The sequence below is a fragment of the Aquarana catesbeiana genome, linkage group LG04 (genome assembly GCF_042186555.1).
Source record: "Aquarana catesbeiana isolate 2022-GZ linkage group LG04, ASM4218655v1, whole genome shotgun sequence".
NCBI lineage: Eukaryota > Metazoa > Chordata > Amphibia > Anura > Ranidae > Aquarana > Aquarana catesbeiana.
The window spans coordinates 377,700,509-377,717,332 of NC_133327.1; the positions used below are offsets into that span (position 1 = coordinate 377,700,509).

Here is a 16,824-nt window from a genome sequence, read left to right on the forward strand (position 1 = left end):
TCCACCCCCTTTCCGACCAGGCCAATTTTCAGCTTTCAGTGCTGTTGCATTTTGAATGACAATTGTACAGTCATGCAACACTATATCCATATTAAATGTTTATCATTTTCTTTAGACATATAGAGGTTTTCTTTGGTTGTATTTAGGCACCACTGGGTTTTTTATTTTTTGATAAACAAATGAAAAGAGAACAAACTTTTTGAAAAAACATTTTTTTTTCTTTGTTTCTGTTCTAAAATTTTACAAATAGGTAATTTTTCTTCTTAACTGATGTGCGCTGATGAGGCTGCACTGGTAGCCTGCACTGATGGGCACTGATAGGCACTGATGAGGTTGCACTAATGGGCACTGATGAGGTTGCACTGATGGGCTGAAGCCCGCTGTCGGCTAACGTCACAGAGCTGGTCCAGGCTGGGGAAAGATCATGACCATATGGTTGGGATCCACCCAGATGCCTGGACCAGCACCTGGCTCAAAGTCTCAGCAAGACACTGAGAGCTTTACACAGCCACTACCGCCCCCTTCACAGCCCAGTGCTCCAGTGTGTGTGTGTGGGGGGAGGGGGGCAGAGCAGACAGGGGTGACTGACAGTCACCAGCTCTCTGCTCGCTGAACATGGAGACCTGAGCGATCAGGGGACAGATGGAGCATTGGACTGATGCCACATCCACCTAGGTAAGTATGATTTCTGAAAAAAAAGTAAAACCCCTTTATTGTTTTGTACCTACAGGTAAGACTATAATAAGACTTATCTGTAGGTACAGTAAACATCTCCTAAACGTGCCACCCTTTAAAAGATATTTTGATGTGAAGCAGCCAGTGACAGCATTGGTGCATGCGCACTGCGCTCTCAATGGACGGCATTCTGTCCGGTGAAAAAGCTGTGCCACGGCTACAACTTATGCGTGTAGGTGACATCATTGCGGCTCAGCCATTAAAGTGGCCAGAGCCTGCCACCCTGGAAGGAAGACCGGGTGAAGATGGATTACCTGTCAGTGGTGACAGAGCACCTCTAGAGAGATCTGTTTCACAAGTATGTCTATCATAATGTGCTAGTATGCACATTATGACATTACCCCGAGGATGAGGATGACCTGTTTTTTTTAAATTTTTTTATGATTTACTACCGCTTTAAATTCACTAAGTTTGGTGGTAACATGCATGACACAAGTAGCAATAGCTATATACAGTAGGGATTTTTTAATAGAAAATTATTGTTATATTGCAGCTTCTATAATAAAGATAATAGGAATCTTGCTGTAATAGTCGCTAAGCTAAAAAAGAATTAGCCGTTAGCTGCACATGTTGCTTAATGATTTCTGATACTGAAGGTCAATTGGCAGTATTAAGATCTGTCATAACTGCAATGACAAGTGAAACATTTTTCATAAAATGAGATGACTAATGGCAGGCAAGGCCAGCAACAGTTTGCTCTTTGAAGGTAATGGTGCCACCGTCGCAGCATGTGATGTTTTCTGTGTTATTGATACAGTCAGATTTAATAATGACCTCTGAGCGAGCAGCAGAATAGCAATTATAAATTGCAAATTAATATATCTGCTCAGTAGAACTCTTCATTGTCTGCACTCTTCAATGTCTACACATGTCAAAACATACAAAATCTTGTCATCGCACACAAGGTAGTCTATCAATTATAACATTTCTAAACATCATTTCTTAGAGGGATGAATTGGGGAGATGAAATTTAGGAAAATTTCATATTTCTTAACAATAGGGTAAATAAAACTTCTTTTAAATTGTTCTTTTGACCATGCAGGGCAAAGGGACAATCCTGACCTAATTCCCCTCCCACCCAGTAGCTTGTCCTCACCTTTCCTTGCTCCTATACAGATTAAGAACAAAGTGAAATAACCAACACTTCTGTTATGGGTGAACGTATATCCTTTACAGCTTTAAGTAGCTGTCCTCTTTGCTTCTGTTTGATATGCAATTACCATGGTGCTGCACATCAGTTATGGCACCAGCCATTTGATGGCTTGACAGTTAGGTTGAGAGAACAAGCAACTGTGACAGTTATCATTCATGGCAAGCCTTGAATGTAACTTTTTTTTGTGAAACAGTTAAATTAATAGGTTTACTTCCACTTTAATGCAGCTTTGTACTCATGGATACATAACTAAACTTATTTTTTTAAATGTAAGTAGTGTAAGGACATGAATTTGACCCATTAGCAACCTTTTACACTCCCTGTATAGTGGAGCGAAGGGGTCAGGAGGAAGATACTGGCAAGGAGCATGCTGATAGGAAAATAAAAAAAGAGTGACAGAGAAATGTGGTCCTCTTTGTGTTGTTTCTTCTTTTGCTGTCCAGTCACAGGCTGGGGTGGGTCCGGGGTGACCTGGGATCAGAAAATCTGGTTGAATTCTGCTTTATTTTTTTTAAAGTGACCCAGTCAAAATAAAAATGTCCAAAAAGATCTACCTGCAAAAGATCTCCTGCTACCTGAAATGATGAACACACCACTCCACAAATTTTTCTCAGAAGTCTTCGTATAAACGGACACTTTTAGAAGTATCAATCCCCTATGTTCCCCACTGCGTTCAGTGGTTCCTTTTGCCAGCTTCCACTTCTTCACTACAAGTCACAGTAGTAACAAGGAGGTTAGCAGGAGGAACCAGCAGGGAAACACAGGAGATTGACACTTCCAGAAGTGTTGGTTTCTCAGTAACATTCAATGTAAGATTCCTCTTAAATGGAATGGCATTTGGTGGCACAAACTGCAGAGTCGCTATAACTTTAGACATATTTTAAAATTATTACTGCTGTTTACTCTTTATATTTGTAATATTTAAATACAAAATAATTATAGAGTACATCCATGACACAGGACTCACACAGCTATATGGGTTTCTAATTAGAGAGAGCACAGGCACCTCATGGACCGCAATCTAGTTTGCTCCAATAATGGAAAAAAATCCTCACTGTATCCAGTCGGATAACTCCCCATATCCTCTATTCTGTATCACCTATAAATATAAGTTGTCATTTATGTTTTGCAATTCTTACAAAAGCATCCACACATTTTTTGAAGCAGCCTATTGAAGCTGATATAACCAGTTCACAACTCTTCTAGTGAAGAACCCTTCACATATGCAGAGGTTATACTGCATTTTGCAAGAAGTGCCCTTAATCTTTTGCAATGAGTGCCCTTATGTCCTTTATGGTAGTTTTAGTGAAATGAACTGTTCTACCTAAATTAGAATACAGTCTGAATAATGGCAGCTGATGGGACAACATGGGATTCTAAGGGTCTGTATTGATGGGCTTTTGTTCACTTAAGAACATCTTCTCTAACAATACAAGTCTATGAGAATGCAAATGCAGTTCAAATGCAGATCAACTACACCTGCAATGAATTCTGAATGATCTCGGAAGTGTCTCGAGCTGGTGACACAAGCACACAGCATTCGCCCATTGAAGCCTGTTGTCATAGGCCCTAAGACTGGTTGGCGCCTAATCTGCCATGAAACAAATGGGCCACTGTATATTAATGTTGTCCATGAAGAGGCTTTATATCACTTTATTGGAAGCCTCCCTACATGTGCACACATGCCTCATGTTTTAAGAAAACTTGCTTGTGACTGTGTAATTGGCCCATTTTAAGCAACTAGTGGCAGGACAAGGTCAATCAGTGCCCAGGGTGAAGATTCTGAATTGCAACCCTCCCCTCCCCAGATGCTAGAATAACCCCCAGCATTGCAGTCAGTGAACGCATTAATAACCCTCAAAACAGTTGTCAGTGGATTCATTAATAACCCCTACAACAGATAACTCCCAGCACAGTTGTCATTGCACATAATAGTAACCCCCAGCACAGATGTCAGTGCATGCAATAATAACCCCCAGCATTAATGTCAGTGAACACAGTACAACCCCCAGCACAGGTATTAGTGCACACAGTAATAACCCCCAGCATCTGTGTCAGTATTATTTACCTCCTCCCCCACATTGGTGGTCAGTGGCATTGAAACTGAACCCCTCCCATGACCACCAATGTAGGGGAGAGGGTTAACTTTAACAGGCATGACCACAAATGCAGGAAAAGGGATCTTAGATCAACATTTCACTGCCATGAGGACCAGTGCAAGGTGGGGGGGATGGGGGGTAACATTCACTGCCACTGACCACCAGTGTAGATGGGGAATGGAGGGTAAATATTCACGGCCACTAACTACTAATGCAGGGGGGGGGGGGGGGTAGTGGCAGTGAACTTTCCATCTCTACATCCTCCACCTGCATTCGTACAGTGGCAGTAAATGTTACCCCCCCCCCCATTTCTGCAGTCCTGCACCATACGGAAACTGCTGGTGGGGGTAAGGGAAAGAGATTCCAGTCCAACAGCTGTAGGGAGAACAGAGCAGACTCATGACATTATTATGAAGTTAGGTTACTGATATATGAGTATATGTGTGTATATAATTTATTATTAATGCTTCCAAAACTTCAGAGAGTTTTGTGACACCTGAATACACTCACTGGTTACGTTATTAGGTACACCTGTCCAATTGTTTGTTAACACAAATTGCTAATCAGCCAATCACATGGCAGCAACTCAATGAAGACAATTTTCTAAAGTTCAAACCGAGCATCAGAATGGGGAATAAAGGGGATTTAAATGACTTTGAACGTGGCATGGTTGTTGGTGCCAGATGGGCTGGTCTGAGTATTTCAAAAACTGATGATCTACTGTGATTTTCACGCACAACCATCTCTAAGGTTTACAGAAAATGCTCAGAAAAAGAGAAAATATCCAGTGAGTGGAAGTTGTGTGGATGAAAATGCCTTATTGATGTCAGAGGTCAGAAGAGAATGGGCAGACTGGTTCAAGATTATAGAAAGGCAACAGTAACTCAAGTAACCACTCATTACAACCAAGGTAGGCAGAATACAATCTCTGAATGCACAATATATCGAACCAATATATCGAAGCGGTAGGACTACAGTAGCAGAAGACCACAACGGGTGCCACTCCTGTCAGCTAAGAACAGGAGACTGAGCCTACAATTCGCACATGGTCACCAAAATTGGACAATAGAAGATCGGAAAAATGTTACCTGGGCTGATGAGTCTTAATTTCAGCTGTGACATTCAGATGGTAGGGTCAGAATTTGGTGTAAAATAACATGAAAGAATGGATCCATCCCGTATCAACAGTTAGGCTGCTGGTGGTGGTGTATTGGTGTGGGGGATATTTTCTTGGCACACTTTGGGCCCCTTAGTACCAATTGAGCATCCTTTAAATGCCATGGCTTACCTGACTATTGTTGTTGAGCATGTTCATCCCTTTATGACTTCAGTGTACCCATCTTCTGATGGCTACTTTCAGCAGGATAATGCACAATGCCACAAAGCTCAAATCTTCATAAACTGGCTTGAACATGATGCTCAATCCAATAGAACACCTTTGGCATGTGGTGGAATGGAAGATTCTCATCATGGATGTGCAGCCAACAAATCTGCAGCAACTGCGTGATGCTATCCTGTCAATTTGGACCAAAATCTCTGAGGAATGTTTCCAACACCTTGTTGTAGCAATGCCATGAAGAATTAAGGCCGTTTTTGAAGTCAAAAGGGGGTCCAACCTGGTACTAGCAAGGCGTACCACATAAAGTGGCAGGTGAGTTTAGTTTCAGTATTAGGAACAACTATTGCAAAGCCCATAATAGCTGGCAGATTCAGTGTAATTGTAAATTTACATGCTTATGCTTGCAATATACTCTGCAAATATTGGCCTGTTCCTGATGAACCTGCTGAAATTCACTTATTTGGTGGCCCTGTTTGCCCTTTCCACTCAACAACCTATGACTGAAAAAAAAAAGGAAAAAGGCAGGGCAGAAAATTGTAGACCAAACTGTTCAGGTCTCTGTTAAAATCCCAGGAGAGTGATTTGTTCATCCGTAGATGTAGGAAGACTGTATGTTAGGTTTTTGTTCTTTTAGCCAGTATATTCAACAAAATGTGTCTATTAGTGTAGTGCCAGCCGTTGCATCTTGCCATGTAATATTGAAAGTGAGGAAGTATACTGCTATGTCCAACACTTTGGGAAAGTATGCTTTATAGAATAAGCATGTACAAAGACAACTTCATAAGCTAATATCATAGAACAAGCAATAGCTGAAATGTCTTTCCCGAGATTCAAATTAATGCAGCTTTTGATTAGCTTGTTAAATATTTAGAATGTTGTTAAGCATCATTTCTTATTCTGATCACATAAATGTTTAACTTCTTTATATTTTAATACATGGAGGGCTTGTAGTTACAAGCTTCAATACGAAAATGTAGGATTCTGTTTCCATGATGTAAAAAAAAGCCACTTTTAAGACATAGTTTAATCTACAATTTTTCCTTATATTTATTTGCATAGTCTATGATACTGTGATATTTAACTTATCCCTGATCAATATGCTCAAAGAAAGGTTTCTTACAGAGCAAAGGTCACTCGTTCTGGTAAGATTGACAGTCAAAGTGTTCAATTCCCATTCTATTCTTCCTTTCTGAATAGAAGTGACTCTTGAACAATATCAAGCATTGCACAGGTTGTTCCTAGAAGAGATAGATCCCCAGCTGTTAGTGAAGCAAAGGTAAAATGACTAACAATGTTTCATAGAAACAATTTTTCTCTATCAATCCCTATTTCACCCCTGAAATTTTGCTGTCCTCAAAATATGTTTTCAACCTGCACAGCAAATGTAGCAGACAGCTAAATCTTATGTGCTGATTTTTTTTTTCACATGGCTGTAATATAAAGATTTGTTGGCTGGAAAATGACTTTTTAACATATTGTTGGTCATGGCTTTTGCTGTCTGTGTTCCATTAGGGAGATTTTGCTTTACTTTGTGTCCTATAAATACAACAGGAAGCTAGAGGAAATCTCTCCAAAGTGAGGGGATTTCCTCTCTTAGACACTTGTCACTATACCCTCATCTTTTTTCCTGGTGACAACTGCAACATTTTTAATTTCTCATCACTTTTTGTAACAATGGTCAAAGGGACAAATACAGGCAGTAAAGACTGGTACACATGGGCCTGAATATCGTCTGGTATCAGCCGGTTCAACAGAAACTGCCCGACATTCAGCCCGTACAGCAGCCCATCCAACAGAAGCCGGACTAATGTCTAGCTTTTGTCGAATGGGCATTTTGGAAACCTAGCAGCCAACCGGCATACGATCAGCGATTGCAGGCAATGGCTGTGAGTGCTGACTGGTGGGTTCTGTTGGGGGGACAGTCCCCCTGTCAGAACGCAATAGCTCAGTGGGAAGATTGCTGTACTAACATTGCATAGTTCCTCTTTTTTTTTATGTTCAGCCCGCTGGGTTGAATGGAAAAAAAAAAACTTACTTGTGTACCAGGTTTAAAGTGATTGTAAAGTCTCGCTTAAAAAATAAAAATAAATAACAAACATGTTATACTTACTTACCTGCTCTTTGCAGTTGGTCTTGCACAAAGTGGCCCCTTGGGTCCCTCTTCTGTGCTTCTGGCCCCTCCCTCCTATAGAATACAAGCATCTTGCTATGGGGACACCAGAGCCGAGTCACAACTCCCTGTGTCTATTCAGACACGGAGCTGCGACCCAGCCCACCCTATCTCTCTCCTGATTGGATGACTGACTTTTACAGCAGTGGGAGCCAATTGCACCATGCTGCTGTCTCAGCCAATGAGGAGGGGAGTCCCGGGCAGCTGAAACACTCCTGCAAAATCACTGGATTGGGATGGTGCTTGGGTAAGTATTAGGTAGGCAGAGAAGAGCTGCTGCACACAGAAGGTTTTTTTAATTTTAATGCATGGAATGCATTAAGATAAAAAAACCTTCTGCCTTTACAATCCCTTTAAGTCTACCAAGCAGAGACACAGACTGCAATAAAAACTTTGGACTATATACACTTTAGGCAGAGCTTTTATTTCCCCTAAATATTATAAAAGATTAAAGAGAATATATAAGTAAACGTGAATATCATGCTCCGCTTGATTGTGATAGCTCACAATAGGGTGAATGCAACAGGTCTTCCACCTAAAAACATGACCTAAAAATACACTGTTAGAATGCTTGAAAATAACTCGGTGTAAGACTACATTTGAAATTCAGACATTTAAGGCTAGGTTCACATATATGTGAACTGGATTTTGAACCGCATCCAATTTGAATGACACGTGAAAGAACATTGCTTTCTATTGTGCCTGTTTACATATATCCAGTGCAGCCGGAGTGCGGATTCAGTGCGAATTGAAAAAGAGTCCTGTCAGTTTTCTGAGCAGTGCGGTCCGGGACAGGTGAGAATTCAGGACCATTGACTTCTATGGGAACGCTTCTGAATCGCACATCTCATTCAGTTGTGAACAGGATAAAATACTGACCTGATTCTGACCTGATCTTGATGTAAACCTGATCCAATAGTGATGCAAACCTGACCTGATCCTGATCAAAAACTGACCTGAAACGCTGAACAACTACTCTGTCAAATAGCTGTGAAATTGGAGCTTCAATTTGCACCGTGCATGTGTGAACCCAGCTTTTTATGTGGTTTGTCTTAAAGTGAATTTCATTCCAGAACATTTTAAATTTTGAACAACGTATGGGGGGGGGGGGGGGGGGTTGTAACCCCTGTCAGCTTTTTGGACAAAGAAAATGTTTCTCAGTCTGTCCGTGATTTGGGTTGCGGTACCTTCCTATACATGCCCGCGGCCACGCTGCTAGAGGGATGCTCTAATGCTGGTTGGATATCTGGATTTGAGGTCCTATAAGTGCTTGGTTTGCCTACCATCTGCCACGCTGCATAGAGGGATGTTTCATTGCCTACTGCCTACCCAGTCTCTGGTTTGTCTACAAGCCTGTTGAGCTTGCTATTTGGTAAGCGTGCATTTTAGGTGGTAGAGGATCACTGCGAGGGGTGTTTTTAATTTTCTACCTTTCCACACTGATCCCTATGAAGAGCTATCAGGGGACTCTTCCCATTCCCCTAGAAGATTTTCCATTTTTCTGGTCTATGGACTTTGCTACGTGATACTAATATATTGTCACTACTTATGGTTTTTCACCAATTTTTGGTTTTGGCACTATTGATTTACATGCATTTAATATTATTCAGATATTCTTTGAATTTTTGTCTCATATACTTTGCTATATAACCTCAATATATATATCTATATTTATAATTGATGTTTTTCCCACATCTTTTCTATTTGCATTAATTTATTTTTATGCATATATTATTCTTTTTTTGTTTTTCTAGCTTTTTATTGGTGCCTGTCCCTGCTGGCTTTTTTGTCTTGGTGGCAAAATTGTAACAGCAAAAAAAGTGATATGAAATTCAAAATGTTATGGTTGCTACTGGAACTTAAGGTTAGGGGTAGTCTTCCAATAGATACACCTGTTCTGATTTCAACTATCCAAGGTGGGATTTCCCATCACTTTGAAGAGATTTTCACTAACTTTCGTTGTTGGCTATGGGACTCCCCAGTGGGATAAAAAAAAAAAAATAATGGTGGTTCTAAACATTCCTTACCTTGTCTAAAACTAAAAAGGAAAGATTGCATTAGAGGTACTTTTTAATTAAATTGTATTTCTACATGGAGCATATTGCTGCTCCAATACAGAAGGCCACAGTTGTAGGATATTCTATTGGATTGCAACAAAAATGATTTTTTCTTTAGAGTTTTGTTCTACATCCTGCCATCATTGTTTGGATACTAAAGATATGCAGGCAATAGGGGGAATTTACTAAGACTGGAGCAGGTATGCATGGCAATCAGTCAGCTTCTAGCTTTAATTTTCAAAGCTTAACCAAACAAGCAGAAGATGGAAGCTGACTGATTGCATTTTATTAAATTCTCCTAATGTGTATTTAAAAAAACAAAACAAAAACAAAATGTAATTGTAATGTAAACTTTGCTTTAGGGCATGGTACAAAATTTGCAACAGCTCAGTTACTGAATAGGTCATCCTAAACAGTTTAAAGAACAGGACGCCATCTCACCAAGATCATATAGGTGAGAAATCTGCTTGTCCTGAAACTGCTACAACTTATGGTACATTTTTTGACCCTTGGTTGACATGGTACAGCACTATGGGCTTTCTTTCTGGAAGAAAGAATAAACACCTCTAGTACAAAGTTTTCCAGAAAGTTAGAATATCTCTATTTGTACTAATAAGCACGTTTAATGGCTGGAATTGTTTATTGGTGCCCCCTAGGGAAGAACTTCACAGAATAATTCTCACCTAGTCATTACAAGTAAAAATCACTATAGGTTGAATCAATATAACTCCTCCACCTGGCACTGAGTATTAGTGCCAATTCAAATGATTGACTGATTTAAAATAAGCTTCAGCATTATATATTCACAGAACCCCAAAATAACCAATGGGTCTAAGCATAAAGGAAAATAACTTAAAATACCATACCGTATGTAACCTACAGCATTATATGTTGTTGGTTAAGAACGGGGGTTCTTAAACTAGGATCCATAAACCCCTAAGTGGTCCATGGATGGGTGTCAGGGGGATCCATGAAGGTCAGATAAACAATAACATGTACATTCACTATACAGCCCTCCCCCTTGTCCCAATCAATAGTTTCCCATTGAAACAAATTAAAGAAAATGCACCCTGCCACTACTTATAGCGCTGACCACTAAGCGTCTCTTGACATGTTGTTGGCCCATCTTTACCATTCAAGTTTGTATCATCATTCTATACACAACTGCCATCTTGTGCCACTCCATAATAGCAAGTGCTTATTCTCATTTTCTAGTAGTAAAAGTAGTAGTAGTAGTAGTAGTAGTAGTAGTAGTAGTAGTAGTAGTAGTAGATTTAAGCAGAATTAACACTGTTTTGTTTAATTTGCACAAGATACAGTAATTGTTTTTTTTTTAATGTGTGGTCATTACTTTTTGCATGAAACAGAGTGAGTTTTTGTAAAGATTGTTTATTCAGACTTCTGTATGCTATATTTGTATGATGCAATCAAATTTCAATAAAATAAAGCACATACTGTATAATCATTGCAAGCAAAGTAGTGTTTATATGAATATTTATAGGGGAAAGGTGGGGGGGTCCATAGATTTCATCAGATTCTTAAAGGGGTCAATGACTCAAAAAAGTTTAGTAACCACTGGTCTAGAACAAGTTATTTGAAATGTGCATGAGGGTTACCTAATTCACAGTCATAAGAATATTTCACTGCTAAGGTGATAATTGCCAAAGTGGAGAAAAAATATTTTTTGTATTCCAGCTGTATAGTTAAAAAAAAAAAATCATGCATACATTATGGCAATGTTTCAATGCTAATATAAAAGCTGCTTTAGCAAATTACAGTAGGTGGGGAAAAAAAAATGGACAAAGCAATATTGCATCATATCATAATTAAATCTACAACTAATTTACATATGTATCAGACCGACGCAACTAACACAATATTATACATTTCCTAAGTACAGATAAACAACAACTATCAAATATTTGCATTCATGTAAAGGGATTTTTTTTAGCAATAATAAAAGCCAGATCATGACGTTACTTAAGGGATTATCATTCAAACTTTTATTTACTACACATCTTGCAATAAATGTTCTCCTTCTAAAATAAAATTTCTGTAAAATGAATATGTCAAACATAATTCCCAAAAAATTGCATGTGTTTTTGTTTGTTTTTCTTAAAGTTTTCAGATGAAATATTGAAAATATTGTGAAACTTTATTTCCCTCTTTATTGAAAGTTACTGGAAATGATTACCAGATTCTATATACTAAAAACCTCATCAATTTTTATATTAGTGCTAGTCATGTGATCTGTGTAACTCTGTTAAATCCAGTGAACACACAGTATATAGAATTACAGTGTATGAATGTACGTAAAGATCTCAAACGGTACCCATTAAAAATGCTGTATATTGCATCAAAATGCAGCATAGAGCTATCGCAGTCCCAAAAATATACCTCAAATATAAGCGAAACATGAGGATCTACTTCTGAATTAATATGCTATACTTATAATTGCATCCGTCGGCATAATGTATGCTTCCCAAACAGATCCAGACGGAACTATAAATCATATAGTCACTTGTGCATTCCCTCTAGGCAATGGAGCACCTGAGTTGTACTTATGCCATGTATTTATATGTGAACTGTGCACTATTTACTCTACTGCATTTACATATGCTGTGTCCTGGATGTACTTTAAAACCCCTTACACAGCTTTGGAGCATATTACAGCAACCTGAGCTCTAAGAACAACCAGCAAATGAAAAGAAGCTCTGTTTTGTTAACACCCATTGTTATCCAGATAAAGGTATTGCTGAAGGCAACTTGCTGCCCGTCATTACACACAGCATGTATATACCATCAACATAACATAACAAGCCCAATTCATACACAATTACAACGTACAGCAGATTTCATACACAACGTGGGCAAAACAATGGATATTACCAGGAAGGACAAACCCAAGGAAAGCTGACTCTTTATCAATACAAAATATATAAAGTGAGAACATACACAATAAATTACATTGAAGCAAACACAATTACAATATCAATTGTTTCATATAAGCATGGTTTGACCTTTAGAGCACATGTACGTTGATGATACTATTCAAATACATATATTTGTGCTTTAATCTTTTATATGATACCTGAGCAAAATATTTCATGTGTGGTCATAGCACTTTGTGGCACTTGAAAAGTTGTTTTCTTACTGTGGGTCTAAAGCCATAAACCTCAGATGCAAGTTAGAAGATCTGATTGTGCAACAGAACGACTGTGATATAAGTATGGACGCTTGTCGGGAAACATCTACATTCACTCCAATTAATTGACACCTGGATGGCATGACACCCAGATGAAAGGGATTACACATTTTTCTCATCCTCACACAACAAATCTTCTCATATTGTTTTTTTTTTTTAAATACTCAGCGTGATCTCCCCAAATTATGTCAATCAAGTATGAGCATCCAACGTCTAACCAAGCTCAGACCATGCACTTATAGCTATATCCTTGCCTCCTTCTTGGGAGAACAGTACACTCTGGAAGTATGGACACTTGTTTCATTTGGGTCTGCATGTTTATGCATTGCTCAGACACCCCTGACCTCAGCCTTATTTAGGGGGACCTGTAGTGTCCAGCTGGGAAAATCTGTTCAGAATGATTGATTTGTTGTGAAGCTGAACACAGGTTTGCTTAGGACCAGAAGTTCTCTCTGAGACATAAAGTGGTTGATTTATTAAAACTGGAGAGTGCAAAATCTGATGCAGCTGTGCATGGTAGCCAATCAGCTTCTAACTTCAGCTTGTTCAAATGAGCTTTGACAATAAAACCTGGAAGTTGATTGGTTTCTGTGCAGAGCTGCACCAGATTTTGCACTCTCCAGTTTTGCACTCTCCAGTTTTAGTAAATCAAGCCCACAGTCATAGGCGTGCGCACAGGGTGTGCCAGGTGTGCCTAGGCACACCCTAATCACCCTGTATGATGCAGATTCCTGTTTAGACCCCTAATATTTCATCAAAGAGCCTAAAAAGGCACCTAAAAAATTGTAAAAATAAAAACTACTGATACTGTCCACTGCTTTACTGACACCAATCTCTGCCATACTGACATGGTCCATTACTCTGCTGACACCGTCAGTATATATATATATATATATATATATATATATATATATATATATATACACACATTTGCACACACACCCAAATATGTTTGAGCTTTGGGGTGCACACCCTGATGCAATAGACTGTGCACACTTATGCCGACAGTTATTTTCTGAATATTTAATAACTATCTACACTGGTTGCCTTAAGTCCATAGACATTTTAAGACAATCAGAAGTTGTGGAGGAACTACAATCCCCAGCATGCCCTGCTGCATGAAAATTGTAGTTCTACCACAACTCATGAATGCCTGTGTAAGTCATTAGAGAAGAACTAATTGCAACAGTACACAGCAAAACACAAGAAAGTAAAAAAAAAAAAAAAGAAAAGGATAACTGTGTCAATGTGTTTAAAATCTTGAGACCAGAGAAATCTGATAAATATGGAAAAACGCAAGCAGCATGAGCAGTGCATAATTCAATATTATTACTTCTTTAATAATAAAAGTATCGCTATCATGGATCAATACTTCTGTGATAAATACAAGGCTTAAAGAAGCTTAAAGGATCATTCCTTAATGGCATTATACACATTATAATCATTTCAAATACAAGTGTCAATGTATGTGCTTATACAGTGTAGTATCCTAACTAACATCCTAAAGCTACTAGTTTCATGAGATCAGTAATGGACCTAGCAGAGAGTGGCCAGGTGAAGCTACACTGACCCTTTTCCAACTGCTCTACCAGTGCCAGTTATAGCATTCCATATGGCTCTTACAAACGAAATAAATCTAAAAACTGAACAATCTAAGCTAGTCCAACTCATGAAATGTGGCAATTCAGACGACTGCCCATACTATAGAACAGAAAGAGTAGGCAACAAACCCATGTGAAATGACCTCTGCATTTAGGTTTATCAATCATCCCCAAGTAAAAATAAAATATCCAATATCTAGCTCTAAATATAAATCTATAGATGTCTATATATATTCTAGCCCATAAAGAGTGCAGAGCAGAGCATTTGTCTCCAGGATGTTCTCACTTACCAGCAATCCTTAAGTAAGAGAGAGAGCGGAGCCCCAGCATATGGTTGATGCTGATGCTGCTGCAGCCTGTATCCTAAGAAGATGCTGATGTGAGAATATGTGCGGAAGGAGTGAGCAGAGGAGCTGAGATGTGACACACACACAAGCCAGGGCTCCGGATTCGCTCTCTGCACATCCCTGGGAGAGTAAAGCCAGGTGCAGGGCACACTCCTGCAGAGAAGCACACACGTCACTCAGCTAGCATGAGCTTGGCCAGCCTCAGCAAGCCACAGTCACTAGCTGACTCTCAGAGGAAGGGAGGAGGCGTCTTTTCACAGTCAAGCCTCTGACACTGTCATGCTCTCTTAGCTTACTGAAACTTCCAGGGGACAGTCCTTACTGGATCGATATACGATTTAGAAACACAGAAAAGTGGCAGCAAAAAAAAACAAAAAAAAAAACAAGTGGTCCATTGAGTCAGCCCTTATTTTATATATACAGTATATAATATTATATATATATATATATATATATATATATATATATATATATATATATATATATATATATATATATATATATATATAATTTTTTTTTCTATTAAATAAAAACTTCTTAGTGGGGCAGAAGATCTTGTAAGAAAAAAAAGCAAGCCCCATGCTTTATTAACAATCAAAGTAGATAATGATGTTAATCTTGTTTAAATCAGTGTAACACAAGCAATTGCCTTTTTTTTACATTTTTTACAAACACAATACTTTCTAAAACTGAGCTCATCATTTTTCCTTCAGCCCGTGCCCCCCCTCCCCCTCCCTCCCCTCCCTGACTTCTCCATCAAGATCAATAATACAACCACCAGTCCCTCCTCTCATGCCAAGGTACTAGGTGTAATCCTAGACTCTGATCTGTCCTTTCAGCCCCAAACCCAATCTCTGTCCAAATCATGCAGACTTCACCTCCGAAACATCTCCAAAATATGCCTCTTTCTAACTGTTGACACCACTAAGCAACTTATTTGCTCCCTTGTTATCTCTCGCCTTGACTATTGTAACTCCCTCCTCATTGGCCCCATAAACCTCCTCGAAAACTTTCCGCAAGCTATCCCCTCTTCAGTCTATCATGAATGCCACTGCCAGAGTCATCCACCTTACCAACCATTCGGTGTCTGCCACTCCTCTCTGCCAATCCCGCCACTGGCTTCCCATTGCCCAACAAATAAAATTCAAAACACTAACAAAAACGTACAAAGCCATTTACAATTTTGCCCCAAGCTACAACACCAATCTTATCTCTTAATATCACCCAAACCGTCCTCTCCGCTCCTCCCAAGACCCACTGTTCTCTAGCTCCCTTGTCTTCTCATATCCCCAATCTGTTCGGTTATCTCCTACTCTGTCCACTTTTAGGGCGATCCCTGAAAACTCATCTCTTCAGGGAGGCCTATCCTGCCTTCAGCTAACAACCAAATCTTCTATCGTCCAGACTGATTTACCTGAGACTGAAGAGGGTCAACACTGTTTACAAATTATCTACCCAGGTAACATTTGTGAATGGGCACAATGGTTCATTTCTCAAGATTTAAATACCTCTTGGCGTATGCGCCCCTCTATGCAGTCCCCCCGTCTTAATGAGTAATCGGCTGGATACAATTTTATCCTGGAACATTAGGGGCTTGCGTGATCCTACAAAAAGGACTGCCCTGTTCTCTTTTCTTTCACAGCAGAACCCCACCATTATATGTCTGCAGGAGTCACATCTCACCAGAGACTCCATACAATTATTACATATGTCTAAATATCCTGTGCAATACCACTCTGTACATACCAACTACTCCAGAGGAGTTAGTATCCTTGTGGCCAGATCTGCTGCATTTACTAAACAAGATGTGCAAGTGGACTCTGAGGGCAGATTTGTTTTTCTTATGGGGGTATGGGAATCTCAAGCCTGTATTATTGCTAATATATATGTGCCCCCACCTTTTGCATTGACGGTATTGCAGTGTCTGGCTAGATTTTTGGCTAGGCACCCGCATATACCAGTATATGTTTGTGGTGACTTTAACAGTGTAATGGACTCTTCTCTTGACATACATAGGAAATATTGTCCTCAGGGCCCTAGGAAATGTACTCCACTAGCTAGGTTTATAGGTGAGATGGGGTTGGTGGACTTATGGAGGTGTAAGTTTCCCTTGCGAGC

The 16,824-nt window shown here is 39.4% G+C and overlaps 1 protein-coding gene across 3 annotated transcripts in view; it reads right to left on the reverse strand.

The window, feature by feature from the left end:
- HS3ST5 (heparan sulfate-glucosamine 3-sulfotransferase 5) overlaps positions 1–14,963 on the reverse strand; it is a 478,882-nt gene extending 463,919 nt beyond the window's left edge. For all 3 annotated transcript variants that reach the window (XM_073627113.1, XM_073627112.1, XM_073627111.1), the window contains exon 1: positions 14,650–14,963. The gene's annotated coding sequence lies outside the window, so the exon portion shown is untranslated. The remainder of the gene's footprint in view (positions 1–14,649) is intronic.
- Positions 14,964–16,824: the final 1,861 nt, after the last annotated feature.